The sequence below is a fragment of the Jaculus jaculus genome, chromosome 9 (assembly GCF_020740685.1).
Source record: "Jaculus jaculus isolate mJacJac1 chromosome 9, mJacJac1.mat.Y.cur, whole genome shotgun sequence".
Lineage (NCBI taxonomy): Eukaryota > Metazoa > Chordata > Mammalia > Rodentia > Dipodidae > Jaculus > Jaculus jaculus.
In genome coordinates this window covers 63193525-63216178 of record NC_059110.1, presented here as the reverse complement: position 1 = coordinate 63216178, position 22654 = coordinate 63193525, and the positions used below count along the sequence as shown (strand labels likewise).

The 22654-nt window shown below is 41.6% G+C and overlaps 2 long non-coding RNA genes across 2 annotated transcripts; one reads left to right on the top strand and one right to left on the bottom strand.

Moving 5' to 3' along the window:
* The first annotated feature begins 18 nt into the window (after positions 1-18).
* Positions 19-14716, top strand: LOC123463472. Its single transcript, XR_006638955.1, has 3 exons — positions 19-120; positions 2023-2128; positions 14662-14716. It is a non-coding gene; the product is annotated as an uncharacterized LOC123463472 (long non-coding RNA).
* On the bottom strand, positions 4889-13560 carry LOC123463473. The gene is made up of 2 exons (XR_006638956.1): positions 13502-13560; positions 4889-5108 (listed from the first exon to the last, which is right to left on the bottom strand). It is a non-coding gene; the product is annotated as an uncharacterized LOC123463473 (long non-coding RNA).
* Positions 14717-22654: the final 7938 nt, after the last annotated feature.

Sequence of the window (22654 nt, the reverse complement as noted above, 5' to 3'; positions counted from 1 at the left end):
ACTATTTCCGGTACAAAACCCTGAGTCCGGGTGCCCCACCCCCACAACCCCAGGCCTGGAGGGCTGAATGCCTGTAGATGCTGAAGCGAACAGAGTTGGAATTGAGGGTCGGGCTTGAAGGTACAGTGGATAAAGTGGGGAGATAGATAATGGCGAAGGTGGGAATGAAGAAGAGTCTCCCAGGACTAGGTTCTCCCTGAAAGTGGAGCGGGTACCTTTGCTCTATTGCTGAAGGACCGGGTCATGGTGTTCTAAGCCACGACACTAGCCTTTTTTGTCCCGAAAGCTATGGAGAGTCAACGATGCATGCACCTCCTTTATGTTCCCATTGTAGTGTGAGCATTCCTGGGTCACAGCGTTTGAGGCTGGTTATGGGACCGCGCTTTATTTTTCTGGGTTTTTCAGTGCTAAGCAAATTTTGTCTGAGAGAACAGTTTTAAACTTCGTGCCAAGGCAACCATTTGCCTAGTGTATAATCTAGGGCAAATACTCCAACTTCTTTTTAATTTTTTTTTGTTTATTTTTATTTGAGAGCGACAGAGAAAGAGGCGCGCCAGGGCCTCTAGCCACTGCAAACGAACTCCAGACGCATGCATCTGGCTAACGTGGGTCCTGGGGAACTGAGCCTCGAAATGGGGTTCTCAGGCTTCACAGGCAAGCGCTTAATGGCTAAGCCATCTCTCCAGTCCTCCAACTTCTTTTTAAAAGGAACACTATAGAAACGCAGTAAACAATAAAGAGAGCGAAGAGTGTCTTGTTACCCCATTGGGGGCTTGAGAAGTATTCTTAACCATGTTAAGCCATGTAACTTACAGTGTTGAAATAGTGAATATAGCATTAAGTTAACTATTTTGTGCAAGTTCTCCACTAAGATTTACCAAAACATGATTACTGTGGAAGCCTTTGAAGTAAGCCTGATACTAAGTAGTGCTTTATAGCAGGAAGCTCTGCACCTCATTAATACCTACATTGTTGCTACTGTCAAGTCCAATTTTCACAACTTCCATTATTTTTGTGACATTGAAGGAAAAATGACATAAGTGAAAGGCAAAGCTAAAATTTTTATCTTTTTTTAAACTACAGTTTGTGATTTGTTGGTGTCTCCTTCTGGCAGTGACAAAGATGCCTAGATTGAGGAGTTTCTAAAAGTAGTGATTAATACCTTCTCAGCCTCTAGGTAGATTGTTTTTCAATGTTTGTTGGCATCTGAAGTCATGGTTAGAGAGAGAGAGAGAAAGAAAAGGGAGAAAGGGAAAGGAAAAGAAAAGAAAGAAAACAGGGCTGGAGAAACGATTTGGTGGTTAAGGTGCTTACCTGCCAAGCCTAACGACCCAAGTTTAATTCCCCAGTGCCCATGAGTGGTACATGTATTTGGAGTTCATTTGCAGTGGCTAGAGGCCCTAGCATGCCCACACTCAATATCTCTCTCCCTCTCTCTCTCTCTCTCTCTGCTTGCAAATAAAATATAAAAAAGATTTAAGAAAAAAAAAAAAACAGAAACAGTCATATGTGGTGATACATGCCTGTAATCCCAGCACTTGGTAGGTAGAGGAAGATAAGTTTGAAGCCAACCTCAGCTACATAGCTACATAACTAGTTTCAGGCCACCCGGGCTACCTGAGAGCCTGTCATTAAAAACCAGATAGACAATAGATAAAACAGAATCTTAGTAGTGTCCGAGGTAATTGTGGTGTATAGAAAGTTTGGAAACCTCTGGAACACATGTATGTGAAAAGTCAATACAGCATTTCATATCATAGGACTCTTAAGTGATAAAGCCTAACAGTCCTGAGTAAACTGAGATACTTGGTTACCCTAGGTACATGTAACCTCTATGGTGATGACATCTTCAACTGGGTCTTGGTTTCTTCATTCTCCTCTCTTGTGTGTAGTGTAGTGTGGTGTATGGATAGTATGTCATGTGTGTGTGTGTGTAGATGAATGTACATCCCATGTGCACATGTAAAGAGGCTAGAGGAGTACATTAGGTATCCTCTTCAATCACTAACATTGTTTCCTCAGGAAGAGTCTCCATCTGGATCTGGAGTGGCCATTTTTGGTAAGGCTGGCAGACCAATAAGCCCCAGTGATTCTCCTGGCTTTACCCCCTGAAGAACTGGGGTTACAGGTATGCCTGGTCACTACTGGCTTTTTACGAGTGCTAGGGATTGAACTTGTGCTCTTGTACTTGCACAGCAAGTGCCCTTACCTGCTGAGCCATGTACCCAGCCCCATTAGTTTCTTCATTTCTATTTGTAGCATTTGTGCTTTACTGAGAAGGGGAACTTAGAAACCACTGGAGAGGAAATGAAGATAAGGTTCACTGCCAGTTAGCCCTTTGATTCACACCTCCAAACCACCTTTCATTGCCTAGTTCAGAATACTAGAATATTTCTCCCTTGTCATTTGGTCTAATGGGCAGTTAGTAGAATTCTGGAAGCACATCTTGTTCCTTGTGAACATCTCAACTAGGTATTTCTGGGCACAGTGGCCAGCAGTACTTGACATGCCCCTCTGGTAAAGTTTCAATATTAATTAAATTTATAAGTTTGTTTTGAAAAAGTTTTTAAAAGACATCAGTTGTAAGAGAATGGAACCTCAAACTTAAAATAAGAATTCTTTGACACAGGTAACTGACAACCTAGAGTACCTAGGTCATCCAGAGCCTGCTGTCTTTCTGAGGGTACCAGCACACTTTTGCTTGAACACAGCCCAAAACTTACCTGAAGCACGTGACTTGAAAAAGGCTGATACTCCACAAGACCCACAGTACCCCATTGCTGCTCCTCTCGCTGCCACTAGACACAGAACTAGATTAATACATCAGTGCTATAAGTGAATGCTATAACAGGATAAAATAGTGTATGGTTTTGCTGAGAATCAGCAGAAAACTTGAAAAACAAGTGTGAGTTCTGCATATTCTGATCTGGGAAGACTATATAATACTAGATCCAGTTGGGGATGACACCCTGAGCAGGTGGAGTTGTGGATTACTGAATGCAGTATATGCTTTGAATCAGAGTCCATGCTATGGAGATCACTGCTTTAAAACAAACAAACAAACAAAAAAAACCCAGAATCCTGGACTCTGGGAATCAAAGGCTAGAAATGAGAGTGAGTCCTCAGTAGCCTACTTGCTTCCTGCCCCAGAACCTGTGAGCACTACTGGTTTTGGGGTCTGAGTGCTTAGGGTGGGATAACTTTTACTGGTTGACAAATCAAGGGGTCCACTGAACAGAGATAAGAGATTGCATCTTGGCCTTTGGGGCTCTTTATATCATTGAAGTGAAAGAAACAGTCACAGATGTCAACTCTGGTTTCACAGCCAATGGCAGAACACACTTTTCAAGCTTTGTGAGTTTTCTTCTTGCTTTTTACCCATGCATACGAATTTGCATATGATAGCCATTGTCTTCTCTCTCTTTCATATTCGTGTGCATAGTTGGAGGTTACTTTTACAGATTAGTTTTTAGTTAACAGTATATTCAGTATTATTATTGAATTGAGGATTGTTTAATGTAGCAATAATTTCATTTTGGGGAAACTATGAGGACTCCATCGGTTATATGAAAGATATCCGTCTCTTGTAAGATAGAGACAGAGTTTTGTTGCTCTACATTAGTTAGAATGTATGTAGAAAGGTGCATATGGCAACAGTAGCTAATGCAGTGGAATGTACAAACCATCCATGCCTTTGACTCTCAGATCACCCTCTATTTCATTGCAGTGCATGTATACCACAAGAGTTCTCTCTTGCTGCCTGACCCAATATATGCCTCATTAGTGGAGGGCTCTGCAGGTGGAAGAGGCTTGCTATGATTTGAATGTGAAATATGCCACACAGGCTCATGTGTTTGAACACCTGGCCTCCAGTTGGTAATACTGTTTTAGGAGGTAGTGGAACCTTTGAGAAGTGGTACCTAGCCAGAGAACCTTTCCTGTTCCAGTCTAGTTCTCTAGTCCTGGTTGGGTCATTTGAAACACTATGTGTGTTCCCATCACCACAGAAGGAGCCACTCTGGCAATGAAAGTGGACTGAAACCCTCTGGAACCATGATGAAGATTAAATGTTTTCACCCTTAAGTTTTGTCAGGTTTTTGGTCATAGGGATAAGAACAGTACCCAATATATGGTTCTTCTTGGTTCTTGGGTGTTCCTTTGTACTAGGTTGTACTAGTGTATCCCAAAAGTTCACATTCGCTGAGAACCTGTGACTTACCTAAAATAGGGTCTTTGTCAAAGAGATGAAGTTAAGATGATTCTACTGGGTCATGGAGGCCCTACTCCCGTGACTGCTAATTTTATAAAGAGGGAAAATTTCAGACAGAGAAAAACAGAGACACAGGACAGGGAGCCACGTGAAGACAGACAGAGACTGGAGTATGCTGCTACAAGCCTCACAATGCTTTAAGCCACCAGGAGTTGGAAAGAGCAAAAAAGGACTTTTCCCTGAAGCCTAAGACATGTCCCTGCCAATACTCTGATTATGAATATTTAGGACCCAGAGAACAAATTTTTCTTGTTTTAAGTCACCCTATTTGTGGTAACTTGTTATAGCAGCTCCAAACTGCCTCTGTGGGCAGCAGTCATCCTGTCCTAAGTGCCACAGTGAGTTTCCTTGGCCCAGCAACTCAGAAAACTTCTCCACCATCCAGAAAACCACAGTCACATCATTGCCAGCAGGTTTAAGTTTTTCCCTTATCAGTAAGAACAGTTCCCCTGATTCCTTCCTTTCTTGCTGCTCTTGCCTCATCTAGAGATAGGTTGTCACTGCTGCATTCCTGTGTGTAGCCTGCCTGAAGCCTTACGGTTCTTCTTTTTCCTTTGCTGTTAACTTCCTGTGTGTTATTCATAGTTCTCTATAAGAACAGGACTGATAGAATGAACATATACTAAAAAGAACATTTATTACATGATATGGGCTGGGTAGTCCAACAGTGGCTGTGTATAGGCTAGACAGCTGGAGAAACTGGTAGCTGCTCAGTCCATGAGGCTAGATGTTTCAGGAGTCCCAATCTGGTACTGAAGCCTGAAGGATTTCTAGAGAGCTGCTGGTGTCCAGTCCACGTTGGAATACTAACGAAGCTGGCTTCTGGTGTCAGCAACAGCTAGGTAAAGATACCAGGGAAGAGTGAAAGCAAGCTAGTAAAACAGTGTTGCTTTTCTCTGGAACCTCTTTATATATAGGCTACTACCTGAAGGGCTATCTGCTGTGGTAGAAGGTCTTCACTGCCCTTAATCCTTCCTGGAAGCACCTTCACAGACTTGCCCAAGAGGCTTATTTCTTACTTGATTCTTGATCCAGTCAGGTTAACAGAAATTAATCATCACATTTTGTTAAGGAAAATAGTTCTTTAATTGCTTCTTTTCTGTTCAGAGGACCATGTGGCTTTTGCCCCTTGTTTGGGTTCTGATTACAACAGTGTCTATGGTGTCAGGGACTATGAGCAAACGCTGACAAGTATCTTGCCCAAAGTTGCCTCTGTAATTGTTTTGTCTGTGGATCGGGACTTCCTTCCCATGGCCCTTTACTTTGCTTTGCTCATTCATGTGTCTCCTGGCTGCCTGTACTCCTTTGAAGCCAGAATTTCTCAGCATATAACCCAAATGGTCAGGATCACTGGGAAATGTAAAAATGCACATCTCAGGCCGTCACCAAGATTCTGCCTAAAAGATCTGGGGGCTCCCAGCAATCTGCATTTTTAACCATGCCTTGTTTTATTTGCAAGTTCCTGGTGAGTTGTACCTTTTCCAGCTGCCTGCTTTGTGCAAGGTACCACTGTCCACTCAGCCATTCTTCTAATGGATGGATAGAATACTTTAAGGGCTGCTGGCTCCTAGACATGATTCTGAATGAGTTGTACATGAAGCCTATTCTCAGCTGCTGATTTTCACATCACACTCTTGCCAAACTTCCCTATTTCAATCATATGTGGCATGTGAAGCACCTGCTGCTATATTCTTGAGAAACTTCAATCCAAGGAAAATATTGGCACATTGTGCTAATGGCCCTCAATAAAGATTAGGCATAGAAAGAGCCACAGCCTGTGACTCATTTAACTGTTCCAAGCTAGAGGGAGGAGGAAGGGAAGCTGTCAGCTCTGGAGCATGCTCACTATGAGGCTTTCAGGTGTCCACCAACCTCAAACTTTGAAGGGCAAAAGGTACTTCCCCAGACTCCAGATGGGAAATGGATCTGGATATGTTCTGTATGACTGTAAATGCTGCTGGAAATGAAGCCTCCTATTAATGAGGCACAGGGCAGGCTGGAAGGAAGAAGTAATTAATTGACAGTATTCTTGGATGTGAAATTCAGAGAGCAGACAGAAATCCAGGAGGAGAGGCCTGGGGAGATGGCTAAGCTGGTAAAGATCTTGCCATACAAACATAAGGACTTAAGTTTGGAACCTAACCTCCACATACAATGCTGAGGATAATGATGGGTGCCTGTAATCTCAATCAGTGCTGGGGAAGTGGAAGTAAGAGAATCCCCATGGCACGAGAGCCAGTAAGTCTAATTGAATCAGGAGCACTGAGTTCAGTGAGAGACCCTTCATCCAAAATAAGGTGAAAATTGATTAAGAGGACACCCAACATTGACCTCTAGCCTCCCCACATGCATGCACATCAACCCTCCACATGTGCCCACACACATACAAATATGCATAAACACACACATAACATACATATACAAGCAAAAACTTTCAGGGAACAGAAGACTTTCTGATTGCTCATTAGTCAGTGAAAGTTTTGTGAAGAAGGTATTAAAGCATGTGGCATTTTGGTGGCTATAGGTACTAAGAAGGTTACATGGAATTTCTTGTTTCTAAATAATAGTAATGATGGTAGTTTACATTTTTAGAATGTTTTGTGGTCCAAAGACTGCTCTAATTACTTACATACACACCTGTATTTTTTGAACAATCTGATGGCACAGGCATTATTAGTACCATTAACCACATTTTACAAAGAAAGATGCCACATGATGTCACTATATAAATTCTTTGCAATACATGGCAGGATGATAGCCAAATTGTAAGGCAGGACTATTCCTAAAGTGGCACAAGGAGCCGTTTTCTGGTGCTCCATGGCTGGTAGCCATTAGTGACTTCAAAAGTGAAGAGTTCATAGCAGCATAAATCAGCAGACCCTGAACTACATCTATTTAGGTTCTTTGGTAGTGCTCTCGGTGTCACATTCCCCACTAATTCACACCCACAGCCCATAAGTTGTCTTTAAAGAAACAACTTATTTTACTTTTTATGGGGAAAGAGAGAGATTGGGCACATGAGGGCCTTAAGCCACTGTAAATGAACTCCAGATGCATGTGCCACCTTGTGCATCTGGCTTATGTGGGACCTGAGGAATCAAACCTGGGTCCTTTGGCATCACCGGCAAATGCCTTAACCACTAAGCAAATTCTCCAGTCCCATCATCATTCTTGATGCCTTTCCTAGATATCTTGGTAGATTCCTCTTTAGTACTATTTGAATCTTCACAACCTTGAGAACTGTGTTTCTAGTGTATGTTAACTGTGATAGCAGATTAGCCTTAGTTCGAATTTCAACCTCACTCTTTCTTCCATGTTTATAACTTCAGGCAAGTTATTTAAGCTCTTCTGGCCTTGGGTTCCCAGAGTATGTTGAGAGCTTTGTTGGCTGGGAGTTTCACTAATCTGATTAGGGTTAGCTGGTAGCTGGTCAGTCTAGGGTTGATTTAGACTATCCTTGACTGCCTCGTCCTTCAACAAACTTAACAGGGATGTTCTAATAGTGGTGGCAGAGAAAGCCTGGGGGAAGGAGCACTGTGTGCAATCATACAAGAACCTTTGATGCCCAAATATCCTAATAGCATAGAATCGCTACCACATCAGGGATTGGTCCAAGAGAGCCAGCCCAGGATCATGGACAGGGGACGTAGACTCCACTTACAGAATGGAGTTGCCAAGTTACACAGCCAAGTATTTGTATATATTGGGAGGAGTACACATGAGAGTCATTTTTATTTTATTTATTTATTTGAGAGAGAGAAAGGTACAGAGAGAGAGAATGGGCACACCAGGGTTTCTAGCCACTGCAAATGAACTCCAGACATATGCACCACTTTGTGCATCTGACTTACGTGGGTCCTGGAGAATCAAATAGGGATCCTTTGGCTTTGCAGGCAGATGCCTTAACCGCTAAGCCATCTCTCCAGCCCTAGAGTCATTTTTGCAATCCATCTAAATAAAAAACCGAAAGAAGACTCCTATGGGAAGTGAGGGAAAGAGTTGTAAGATGCAGAGTAAGGAAGTAGATCTTCCAGCTTTAAGAGGCACAATAAACATTATGCATCATTTACATATGGCATGGAGCATATGACAAACATAACTTTCTTCTTCACTTTGTTTCTTGTCTGAGAGAATGAGGTTACTTAGAAATGGTTGTCAACTCCGTTTCTCTCAAACGTGTGCTTAAGGCATGGATTTTTTTTTCAGCAGGTTAGAATGCTTGTCTGCAAATGATAAATAACTTAATACTAGATGAATAATAAAGGACTAGGAATGAAGGCTGGAGAGATTGCTTAGTGGTTAAGGCATTTGCCTGCAAAGCCAAAGGACTGAGGTTCGATTCCCCAGGACCCATGTTAGCCAGATGCACAAGGGAGTGCATGCGTCTGGAGTTCATTAGCAGTGGCTGGAGGCTTTAGCATGCCCATTCTCTCTCTCTCACTCCTTCTCTGTCAAATAAATAAAAATAAAATATTTTAATAAAAAAAGGACTAGGAATGATTAAGTTAATGACTAGAGGGATAGTTCCACCTATAACTTAGGGGTATTTATTCTGAAAGCCCAATAGCATGAAAACAAAACTGAAAGGCCTAAATTTCCTTTTTCTCTGAGAGAACCAAAGGAGCATGGCTGCTAAGCAATGAATTCACCTGAGCTCTATGTGCTTTCCCACAGTTGTGTTGTGCTTGGAAATCATAACCTTTGGTTTGTGCAAGGTCAAATGAACATGAGATCTGTATTGACATAGGTTTCTGAATAAGAAAATATTTCTATGGAATACAGAGCATGGAATAACGTTCTAGACAAATTTGATGTATAGAAGAGCGGACTTTTAGCTCTCAGAAGATTTCTGGAACCACTTGCCAGGCAGAAATCATATTTCTCAGAGGTGAGTCTAAAAGGATCTGCCATATAATGCAACCTTGTTCTCCCAGGGACAGAACAGTAGCTTTACAGTAAGTAACTCACCTACACTATATGAGGCTAGAAAATCTGACCCCATAGAGCTTCTGTTCCTAAGATAATACAGGTCAGAGACCCTGTAGACTGTCTACCTCAAAACTCCTCTGGCTGAAAAGTAAAGTGTCCCATTAAATGACAGCCTTTGCCAAAGCTGCTCCCTAGTCAGGCGTGCTAGCACACTGGAAGCATTGGAGGCTAAAGGAGAAGAATCACTGTGAATCGGGGTCAGTTTGGGCTATAGACTGAGTCACTCAGGTCAGCCAGGGATAGAATGAGACTGCCTCAAAACAACAAAACAGATGTTTCCTGAGACCAGGAGCATTGTGAGACAATGAATTCAGAGTAAGCTGGGACACATGCTGTGTCCCTGGGCAGCCTACTTGCTTTCCATATAGAGAAACTGCTCTATTGGCAAGTCAGCAGAAACAATAGAAACAGATCTAAAGTAAACTATCAAATGTAAAACAAGCAGATATCTCATATGCATAAGTAAACAATCAAATTGAAGCCTTGAATATGATTTTGATGCTTAATCTTCATTATCAGCCTGACTGGACTTGAAATCAGCTAACAGACATAGCTCATGGTGTGTCTATGAGGGTGTTTCTAGAGAGGTTTAAATGAGAAGGGAAGACTCACCCTGAGTGTGGGTGGCACCATACCATGGACTAGTGTCCCAGAGTCAATTAAAAGGGAGAAAAGGAAGAAGTGAGCTGAACATGAGCATTTATCTCTTTCCTTCTGCTTCCTGAAAATGGATGCAATATGACTAGGTGCCTCGCGCTCCTGCTGTCATGCCTTCCTTGTCATGATGGACTGTATACCTTTTTAAACCAAACAAAAACAAATCATTTTTCTTTAAAGTTGTATCTTTTAGCAATGAGGAAAATAACTAATACATGATAAAATATTTTTGAAAAAGAACCCCTCCATTAATGAAAATTGAAAACCTAGGGAGGTTTTGCTTTGACTATATGGCAGTAAATGCATTGTTTTTTAGGTTCATATGTTTTCCACTTGGAGACACTGTAGATCTGTGGAAGTAATGGGGACTACCTTAACTAATGTTCTAGAAAAAAACCTTCACTGAGCTGGCCATGTTTTTTTCTGGAGACATTTTCCAAGCACAAAGGGCCATAGGCAGGGGCTGGAGAGATGGCTTAGTGGTTAATGTATGTGCCTGAGAAGCCTAAGGACCAAGGTTTTATTCCCCAGTACCCACATAAGCCAGATGCACATGGTGGCATATGTGTCTGGAGTTCATTTGCAGTGGCTAAATGCCCTGGCGAGCCCATCCTCTCTCTTGTCTGTAAAACAGACAAGAAAGAAAAAGAAAAATTAACTCTTTAAATCCCTACGTAATAAAATGTAAAACAAATTGTCCAGACTTAAGTTCCCATAAAATGAATCAGTTACAATGCTAAGCATTTTAATGCAAAGCTGGATTCACAAGAATCTAGTGAAATCTCTCAGGGGGGGAAAAAAGAAAAAGCAGCCAAAATGCAGGAAAGGGCATAAAACAGTAGAAACTGAAGGAATCCCGGGAGGGGGACCCCACGCTCTGCCCGGATATGGCGACACCCCAAATCACTCACGAGAAGTGGTCTTGATGCAAACTGCAAGAGGATTTTATTCCAAGCGCGCTGGGGCCCACAGTCGTACACCACACAGGGGTAGAGGACTGCAGAGCCCCGAATGCAGGAACGGGACAGTTTTTATAGGGTTTCTAACAAAGCCTGTGCATTAGACCAATCATTTTTTTAATATCAGGAGCCCGCAGGGTGCGAGCCAGTCAGTTTGTGCCACCCCATAGTTTCTAAGCCAATTAGTTTAATTTGTTCAAGCCCCTCGTGGACCAATCATTCTCTTATGACCTTGGTGGTCAGCATTTGCGCAGGTCCTTGCGTGGGAGTAGCAGAGTGTGGGTACCAGTCTCCTATGACCTTGGAGGTCAGCGTTTGCGCAGTTCCTTAGGTGGGGGTAGCAGAGTGTGGTATCAGTCTCCTATGACCTTGGAGGTCTGAGGCAGGCTGCTACGGCTTATGGTGCGGGCTACTAAGGCTTACAGTATGGGCTATTAAGGCTTATGGTGCAGGCTATTTACAGAAACCAAATAAGTGGTTCACTTCATTACTCATTTCCCATCCTTGAGGGCTATCTCCTGCCCTTTTTACCTAGTTTTATATTAGGAGCGGGCTCTGCTATAATGAGAAGAGGGATTCTTTACTTGCTTCCAACAGAGAGTAAAGCCTGGAGTTTGAGGTATGCAGGGGCCCGCTTAAGCTCCCTTTGGAGCGTGATAGTATTTCTGGGCTTCTGAATTCTTGGGCCTTTCAAAACAATGCTAAGCAGGTAACTAATTATTGAAATCACTAGAAGGAGAATAAAGCCTAAGCCAAATGCCTTAAATAGGTATAGAGCAGTGCCAGGTTGTTAGGGACTTCTAGCTTAGGAAAGATAAAGTTTAGGGCTGGAGAGATGACTTAAAGGTTAAGCACTTGCCTGTGAAGCCTAAGGAGCCTGGTTCGAGGCTCGATTCCCCAGGACCCACGTTAGCACAAGGGGATACACACGTCTGGAGTTCTTTTCAGCGGCTGGAGGCCCTAGTGCGCCCATATTCTCCTTCCCTCTCTCTCTCTCTCTCTCTCTCTCTCTCTCTCTCTTTTTCTCCTTTTCTCTCTCTCTCTCTGTTGCTCTCAAATAAATAAAAATAAACAAAAAAAATTTTTAAAGAAAAAGCTTATATCTGAAAAGGAACATCCTAACTGAGCCCTCAGAGTTCACCCCCAGATAAAAATAAACCAAACAAGGCTTCAAAGTAAAAATACCAAATAAAGAAAACAAACCACCACAAAAACAAATGATACATTTAGACTCCTAATAGTAAAAAGTGTTACTGGCTAAGCAAGTACCTTCAGGGACAGACTCCTATGTTAATTTACCTTCAAACCATCCTTTCCTTTTTCAGCTAAAACTTTGTGGTGCAAGCTGATCATGCCCAGAGGCATTTTTGTCTATCACTTTAATCTTTAAGTACATGGCTCTGAGACTTAAAGCTAAGCATGCACACAATGTCTCTATCTTTTCTTTTTAAAATTATGACCTTAAACTGAGCATGTCAGAAACTGACCCACCCCTATATGAGTATGGATAGCCCTGCCCCCAAATTAAATCTTTATGCTTCTTTTGTTTGGGGAGAGCTTTCTTTAGAAATGATTTCTGTGCTCATCTTGCCGGCTGTGGGTAACAAATCTTTCTCCAGTCTTGTCTTCACTGTTCTTTGTTTGGCTTTGCACTCACCAAGATGAAAACATACTATATTAAGTTACATAAGGATACTGGACCAGATGTAGTAATGCAGGCTTAGAATCCCAGCATTGGGAGGTTGAGGCAGAGACTGCTGAGTTTAAAGCCAGTCTAGCAAGCCTTGCCTCAGAAAGCCAAAAAATAAAACATAAAAATTAAAGAATGCGGGCTGGAGAGATGGCTTAGCGGTTAAGCGCTTGCCTGTGAAGCCTAAGGACCCCGGTTCGAGGCTCGGTTCCCCAGGTCCCACGTTAGCCAGATGCACAAGGGGGCGCACGCGTCTGGAGTTCGTTTGCAGAGGCTGGAAGCCCTGGTGTGCCCATTCTATCTCTCTCCCTCTATCTGTCTTTCTCCCTGTGTCTGTTGCTCTCAAATAAATAAATAAAAAATGAACAAAAAAATATTAAAAAAAAAATTAAAGAATGAATGAATCTGGAATTTCTAGACATGAATTGTAAAATACCTAAGTAGGAAAGTTTCCTAACAGGTATAGAGTGAATTTTATTATTACTTTTTGTGATGCTAGGGACTGGAATCAGGACCTTAACCAATGCTAGGTAAGCACTCTGTTATTGCCAGCCCTCTAAAAACTGAAATTTTAGAAAATTTTTATTAGATATGGACATATGTAGTATGTAACAACACATTTTAGTACTGTCCTTTCTCTCCTCCCTGCCCCTTTTCTGAAGAGGCCTTCCTTGTTGGGGATTCAGGTCAACCCCATGGGGATTGTGGGTCATGCATTATGGAGGCAATGTATCTGTCCCAACTTGTGGCTCTAACAATCTTTCCACCTCTTCCACAAAATTCCCTGAGCCATGTTGGGAGTATTATAAGTCTACTTTAGTGATGGACACTTAGGAGCCTCTGGACCTCAGGTTTGGTAGGTGTTGAGTGTCCTCTGTGTCTACCTCCATTACCCTTGTGCTGATATCAGGTTCACTAAGAAAGCAGAGCTCTTACTCATTTCTCCAGTTCCTCTGGTTTCAACTCGCTCCAGGGTGGAGTGCACTAGGTCGTTTATCTCCTCAGGCCCAGCTCCCATCTGAAAAAGAGAAGCAGATGCTCCAATGGAGAGTGAAGTCAGCACTGATTAAATGGGATAACCATTATTAATTTAGAGAGAATTTAAAGGGTATAGACCCTCTTATAGCCCAGTATTAATGGGAGGTTGACAATGAAAGCAGAATCATTATCTGGATATGATTCTGACTTGTTTCCCAGTTCCAGATATGGTTTCCTTTCTACTGAGCAGTTTCCTTTCCACTGAGCGGATCTGTTAGCCAGTCCAAGAGCAGTTGGTTATCCACCATGGCTGTGGGCCACTACTGTACTTGTGTGAGCATCATGTCAGGTTGTTTGCTTCTGAGTTGCTTAGATTTTGAGTTGCTTGGACAGAACGTGGGTCACTTTCCCCTGGTAGCTCATGTAGCACCTTCTAGCACTAGATGGGCTAATTGTCTGGGGACTGGCTCTCTTCCAGATTTCAACCAGTTCTCTCCATGGTCCATGCCAATAGCATATGGTAAACACTGAATTTTAAAATGAGTAAGTAGTAAGGAAATATTAGGTTTGATTTAATATGGAAAGTTGATTTAGATGAGAACTAAATAGAACTCAGGAAAAATGATTAACATATTGAACTTAAAACTGCAATGATTGGGGCTTCAGGCGATGACTCAGTGGGTAAAGGGCATGCTGTGCAATCATGAGGACCTGAATTTGATTCCCACCCCCCACCCAAAAAAAATCCAGAAATGACCACACTTGCCTGTAATTCCTGTGTTGAAGTAGGCAGAGACAGAAAGATCCCTGGTCAGAAAGTCTACCTGAAAAACGTGGACCTCTACAAATACAGTAGTGGCACACAGCCTTGGTGGATAACCAACTGCTTTCAGATTGGCTAAGAGATCTGCTCAGTACAAAGGAACCCATATCTGGAACTGGGAAACAATTCAGAATCATATTCAGACAATGATTTTGCTCTCTAATTTGAAGTTCCCACTATTCTTGGGTTTTAAGAGAGACTACACCCATTAATTTCTCTCTAAATTAATAACGTTTATCCCGTTTAACCTGTGCTGACTTCACTCTCTGTTGGAGAATCTGCTTCTCTTTTTCAGACAGGAGTGGGACCTGAGGAGATAAACAACCCATCGCTCTTCAGCCTGGCCCCAGCTGAAACCACAAAGGAATTGGGGAGATGAACAAGAGTGCTGCTTTCTCGGTGAACCTGATAATCAGCACAAGGGTGAAGGAGATGGACACTGAGGACCCTCAACACCTACCAAACCAGAGATCCAGAGGCTCCTAAGAGCTCATCACCCAACATGGCTCAGGGAATTTTGCAGAACAGGGGGTGGAAAGATTGTTACAGCCATAAATTGGGACATTATGCCCAGAGGCATTGCCTCTTCCAATAACTGACTGGTACTCTCACAATGCACAAGCCATAATCCCCATGGGAATAACCTGTGTCCCCAATGAAGAGGAGCAGGGATGAGGGAAAGGATGGTTATACCAAGTATGTCCATAACTAATAAAAATAATTTTTTTAAAAAGTGGAGCTCCAGATTCAGTGAGAGACTTTGTTTCAGGAGGAAGAGTGACAAAAGGGAAACATTGCAAATCCCCATCCCCTAAAAATAAACCTCTTCAGCACAAACCATTCATGAACACAAAACAAATGTCAGCTGCCACACACCCTTATTAAAACAACAGGAACTTATTTTTGAAGAGTTCACTGGAGGCCAGAAGTATAAAATCAGTGTAATTCTCCAGAAATCAAATCATTGACAGAGTTCTTCATCTTCCTGGATTTCTAAGGGAAAATGTGTTCCACACGTCTCTGGTTTTGTATGGCAGATAGCTTTGTGTGGCTTGTGGTCACATCACTCCAATTGCTGCCTCTCTGGCTTCCTCTTTGTTTCCATCAGGGTCTCTTATTGAAGATACTCTGCGATTGTATTTAGAACTCATTCAGATCATCCCCAAAACATCTCCCTATCTAGAAATCATGTCTGTTAAGGCCCCAGACTGTGGTCAGCCAGTCTAACTAAAAATAATCATGATCTCCAAGTTGAATGAGAGACCATGTTTCAAGGAAATAAGGCTGAAGAGTGATTGAGAGCAAGGTAATATCCCAAGCATTCAATGTTAGTGTGAGTTATATTTTGGGGGGTCAAGTGAGGCATTGTTATGCAACATAGAATATGCCAGCATGTATACGTTGTGCCAGGATAGATTCTCAGTACTGTAAATGTATTAATTTGTTGCCCACAACTTACAAGTTTGGTGCTGGTTCCATTTTTCAGCTGGCAAGGCTGAGGCAAAGGTTTGTAATGACATGCCTTAGCTAAAATCACAGGTTCTTTGATGACATTATAAGTAGTTTAAACCATTAACAAAATATATTCAAGTTTCTATTACAAAATAATAGATTTACAGTAAATTTGCAAGTTAAACATAACTGACAAGTGTCACTAGATTTTCAAGATATTTACAATGGACCTTTCCCACTGCAAATATTTTAATGGATTTATTTTTGAGATTTAGTTGCATGTACTGTTCCATTATCCCTAAATATAATAGCAAACAATGACTGAGTTAACAAGTTACCAAAATACAAAGATGAAAATCTGGAAATCATCTTGATACAATGCAAATTAATTTACTGATCATTACTCAAATTTTAACAGTAGTCTCAACAAGCTCAAATTTATATACACACACACACACACACACACACACACACACACACACACACACACACACACACACATATATATATATATATATATATATATATATATATATATATATATATATATCCAGAATCACGCTAGCTGCTCTCCTCCTATGAGACAGCCTGGCAGCTTAGGCCCCAATTAAAAAAAGCTTTTGTCCTGCTTCAGAGTGGTCCTGCGTGGTCTTTGGTCATTCTTGAATCTTACATCTGAGGCCGTGACTCAGACAGGAGGCTCCTGGTTGCCTTTTTGTGTGGCCAGACCTCCTTTCCACTGACCAGACCACCAAGCTGCCACTGACCCTCTGATAGAACCCAGACCATCTGCCAGGTGCAGGTTCTCCCATCCACCATGATTCAGCTTCAGTCTTCCCTCATCCTCTACTCTTGGTAAGTGTCTTCCACTAATTGGTTTGCTCTCCCTCTTTCTCTCTTCTGTAAACCTTTTCTCACACTTTCCCCCTCAGACTGTCTCTCATGATATGGGTTGGCCTAATCTTGTTCTCTTGGTGGTCTCCCTTCCTTGCTGTCATCTAAATCATTCTGGTACATAAGGCCACAACCCTCGCCCATTTCTGGGCTCCCCAGGTCTTGGGAAGGGCACACTGTCAACATCTCTAGACTCTCTCTGTTAGGCGTACTGAGCCCTGAGGGGTGCATTTCAGCTCAGTTTGCTGACCTAGGGACACTCACTTCTCCTTTCCCTATGTCCAGAGAGGAGAGGGCAGTTTCTTGTCCCTCCTCCCACCACTGACAGAACGTGATTGGTGATGCACAGAGAGGGACCAACTCTCCCTCCCTTGTCCCTGCCCCCCTTTTTTTCTCTGTCCTCCTCTGTGCTTTCTGTGTTTTCTCAGCCATCGAGCCACTGTAATTTACATGCTTCCACCTACTTAAAGCTTAATCTCCAAACCGCTGTGGTCTGTGCTCCCCCAGCCCTGCTGCACACATGTGCATGCTCTCTCTCTCTCTCTCCCCCCCCACTCCTCCTAAGATCTCATTCTTCAAAGCTAATAATTACTCCTTCAAGAACACACCTTACTTTTCTTTTTTTCTCTTATAAGATTCTCTTCCTATACCCTGGTTACTTCTCCCTCTCATTTGAAATAGGAAATAAAACTTCCAAAACTGTCCCTATCACACCCCCCTGCTTGTCTACTTCAAAACTTAAAGAAATTAGGGCTCCAAGATGGTATCAAACCTCACCATTTAATCTTTTATTACACCATGGACTGGCCTCAATATAAGTTAGACAATAGATCCATATCTTCTTATTTCCAAATTCTTAGTGATTTAAATAAACCACAGAACTGGCAATTGGTTCAGGATTTCTTAGATTCCAACACTTTACACGCCTGTCCTTCTCTCTGCTCTGCTTGCCCTACTCACCAGATTCTTCTAGTCAAGGTGAGACTGACACCATTTAGATAAAACAACAAAAATTACAAAAAATAACTAAAAAAAGCAACTATTTAAACACTAAGTGATTGTGCATGAATATGAGATTGAACAGTGACCTAAATTTCAGAAACTAATGACCGGTGCTAATCTGTGGAAAATGCAGATTCTAGCTGTACTGGTTTGTGTCTGCAGTAATGCTTTGAGATACAGACTCAATCAACATGAGCAGTCACATTGACAAGACTCTGCATATGGGGATATGCTGTGTATGTTATGCAAAAATGCAACAAGACCATGACCCATGCTAGATGGCAAACAACAAGAGAATGGTGACAGACTCCAGGCCACAGCCAGACACACAGACTCAAAAAGTAATGGGCTGGAGAGATGGCTTAGCGGTTAAGCGCTTGCCTGTGAAGCCTAAGGACCCCAGTTCGAGGCTCAATTTCCCAGGACCCACGTTAGCCAGATGCACAAGGGGGCGCATGCATCTGGAGTTCGTTTGCAGTGGCTGGAAGCCCTGACACACCCATTCCCTTTCTATCTGTCTTTCTCTCCCTCTCTCTCTGTCACTCTCAAATAAAGAAATAAAAATGACAAAAAATATTTTTTAAAAAAAGTAAGTTGTATCCTAAAGTCTGCCAGATGAACGCTAAAAGCCAGACACCTAGGGAACTGGTAGGTTCGCTCATTGGTTAGAGATATTTGTTAATGATTGTTTCTACTTCACTGTAATTATACTAATTGTGATATGCTATTTAGATTCATGTAAGCTGGATTCTGAGAAATGGGTTGTCCTGCCCCCCCCCCCCAAAGCACATTTAAAACCATGTGCCATCTACACCTTGTCGTCAGGCAAACTGGACTATTGCCTCTGGACAGAAAAGGAAAAATAAAAAGTAGCATATGCTTTTGATTCTCTCCCAGTTTCTCTCTTGTGGAAGATCACTATGAACAGATAATCTTGACTTGTTATATCATAAATGTAGTTCAGATTTGTCATTTGTTTCTCTGTCAATTTCTAAGTGTGTTATATTATCTCCAGGGCAAGGTTTTACCTACATTTATGAATCCACGCGTTTTGTTGTGGTTGTTGTTTGTTTTTTGTTTGTTTGTTTTTCGAGGGCCTCACTATGGCCCAGGCTGACCTGGAATTAAATATGTAGTCTCAGGGTGGCCTTGAACTCACAGCAATCCTCCTACCTCTGCCTCCCGAGTGCTGGAATTAAAGACGTGTGCCACCATGCTTAGCTCTGAATCCATGCTTTTAAAATGTGTTTCATAGGATAAAAAGTCTCAAATTAACAAAGTTATAAAGTCTCAAATTTGATTCACTCATGGTGACAGTTATAAAAATTGCCTTCAAATGTTAGTAATACTATGTTAAAATTCTAACTACAAAAAACTGAGTCTTAACAAGATTAATATTTATTAGTTGCTGAATTTTCTTTTTATAAAACTAATTCTATTACATAGTTGTTGTGTTTATATCACAAGTTTTATAAACAATATAATCTAACTTTGTTCATGTAACTTTTGTTTTTAGGGAGATAAGGAAATCTCCCCATATTCTGATAACTATATAAACTGTGTGCTTTCTCAACCTTTGAGGAGCTCCGTTCATAATTCTTGAACCAAAATGAGTTGTAATGCTAAAACCTGTTAATCTAAAAATCAGAGTTGAGCTTTAGATATATATATATATATATATATATATATATATATATATATATATATTTAGGTTTTTACTTAAAAACCTCTGGCTCTTATTGTAGCAGACAGAAATAAGAACACTGGTTTTAAAGTTGAAAACCTAGACATCTGTCTTTAGTAACTTAGAATCACCTTTAAATATATCTGTGTACCTATGTATATTTTAGTGGCTTTAATTTTTTTTGTCTAAGTTGGATTAGACATCAAGATAATCCTGATAGAGAAATTTATAACAATCAATCTGATGCACTTTGCTTAGGGTTACCTTGATGAACAAACCAATTTTATGTCTCATTATTCCTGTTATTAAGAGAAGTTTTGATCAGGCTGAATTAAAAGGTCAGAATTTCACTTAATTTTTGACAGATTGCTTGATTTGAGTTTGTTGATTTGTCTCATATTCAAGTTCAGATCCTTCAATGTAAAAACAAAACTAGCTCTTGCCAGGAATAAAAGTCAAAGTTATTATTTATATTTTTAGTAATAAAAGTTGTCCTTCCAGTGAGTTGTCAGCAAGGGAGGTCCCTGATGTCCCCAAAATATTACAGACAATTGCCAAGGCCCTTGGTTTCTCACCAGACATAGATGGCAAGACCCTATTGCTGAAGACTCCACATACTTGAGTGGCAAGGTCACTTGGTGGAGCTGAGCTGAAAACCTCCTCCATGTAGACCAGAAAACAGAAAGCTAGAAAAAGCCACGTTGCATGCAGTTCAATGGGAGGAAGAGAAATCACCAATGAAGATATCCAACAGTGGACACTGCAAGCCCTATATTTGGCCAGCCAGGCCAAATGAACCAACAGGTGTAATAGTGGCACATATGTTATGGGAGAAACCAACTTCCCTCTAATTTAACTGGCCTGCTCAATGGGAGGGAATACATCCCTAATACTGAAAACCTGCAACATGGGTAGTCATGAGCAGCTGCTGTCTGGCTAAAAGTATATACTATGCTCACCAAACTGCCCAGTAAGCACATCTCTTACTGTTCATACTCATACGTTAATGCTACTCTCACTTGTGGTTAAAGAAGTTTCTCTTTTCAGATGGCAGTGACCTTGGGATGACTCATAAGGCACCATGGTGCTGAAGTGACAGAGGAGTGCTCAGCACTGAAATATCTGAATTACACTTTCTATGACTCAGGGTCCATTGTGGAAGAGGTGACAGAAAGAATATAAGAGAGCCAAAGGAAGGGTAGGACTCCTTACAAAATGCTCCTCCGGACACAAAATGGCCTGGATATCCATGACCACCTGTCAGTACCTCTACAAGACTATCATAATAGCAGGAAAAGATCATGACATCAAAATAAGAGAGACTGATTGAAAGGGGAGGGTATATGATAGAGAGTGGAATTTCAAAGGGGAAAGTGGGGGTAGGGAATTACCAGGGGATATTGTTTACAATCATGGGAGTTGTTAAAAATAAATAAATGAAATTGTCTCCAGGATTGTTAACATGTTTTGTCTACAAATGTATATTGTGTATATATAGCCATTAAAGACTGCTATGGACCTCAACCTGCGACAGCAGCAATTCACCTTACTGGCATCAACAGTCCTTCAGAACCATCAAGGCCTCAACCTCATCACAGCTGAGAAGGGAGAAAACTCTTCATAAACAAAGAGTGTTATCATATAAGCCCATTGGGTCATGTAAAATAAGAGATTTAAAAAACTGTGGTGGTGCATGCCTTTAATCCCAGCACTCGGGAGGCAGAGGTAGGAGAATTGCCATGAGTTCAAGGCCTCCCTGAGACCACAGTTAATTCCAGGTCCGCCTGGACTATAATGAGACTCTTACCTTGAAAAACCAAACACACACACACACACACACACCCCTCCAAATTCTGGCGGACAGAATCTATTCTGGAATCCCACTGTCCTCAGGACCAAGGGATATCTTTAGAACTATTTGGCCTTGGCTACTACCATTATTTGGATCGTTAATGGGGATATTTCTTTCACTCTTGATAGACTCTTGTCTTTAGAAATACATAAAACACCACATACAAAATCTCATACATCACTTGTTCAACTGACTTTTATTGACCTATTTCTCACTCAATACCAACTTTCAGCATCCTCAGATTCAGCTCCCTGTCGCCACCTCAGAGGGGACTTGCCAGCAGCTGACACCAGCATCCCTTGAAATACCTGACAGTGCCCCCTCATAGCAGGAAGTAGTACTGAGAGACCTGACTAGGACCCCTTTCCCTTAAAATGCTGGAATGTTAAGTAGGACAAGGGTCCTAAGGTCAAAATGAAGAGAACAAAGCAGCCTGATTGCTACAACTTTAGATGTTTATACTGCCTAATCCCTGTTTGCATGATTTCACAATACCCTGGTAATAGTTTTTAATGTTATATTAGAGACAGCCTGGCTTCTCTCTGGATGGAGTCTCCTCCTCCTCTGTTTGATTGCTGTTCCTCTGACTAGCTTCTCCATTTGGTCCCTGTTATTCCCTGTAGCCCCTAGTCTTTTGTCTTCTGCATCCCCTCCCAAATGGAGAAACTATAAAAACCCAAACTACCCAGAGTCATGCAGCTGTTGTCTCTCTCTCCTACCTTGAGACAGCCTGGTAACTTGGGCTCCAATAAACAGCTTTTTTTCTGCCTCAAAGTGGTCCTGTGTGGTCTTCAGTTGTTCACAAACCATACACATGTGCAGTAGTTAGAGGCCCTGGCATACCCATTTTCTATATGCCTTTTTCTCTCTCAAATAAAAATTATATATATACATATATATTATATAAATTAATTCTATAAAAATTGTATACATATATAAAGTAATTCTATAACTGGAGAGATGACTTAGCAGTTAAAGGGCTTGCTCACAAAGCCTGACAGCCTGGTTCAGTTCCTCCAGTTCCCATGTAAACCCAATGCACAAGGGCCACATGCATCTGAAGGTCATTTACAGTGGTAGGAAGCCCTGGTGTGCCCATACTCTCCCATTCTCTCTGCCTCTTTTTTTTTTCTCTCTCTCTCAAATAAATAAATAAGATATGTAAATGCATTTAAAATAACTAGGACAAAGAAATAGTAATTTAAATACAAATACCTGAAGAGAATGAAGTGTGTATATAGTGTAAGGCCCCCAAAACGAGGACCCCACATTCTGCCCGGATATGGCGACACCCCAAATCACTCACAAGAAGCGGTCTTGATGCAAACTGCAAGAGGATTTTATTCCAAGCGTGCTGGGGCCCACAGTCGTACACCGCACAGGGGTAGAGGACTGCAGAGCCCC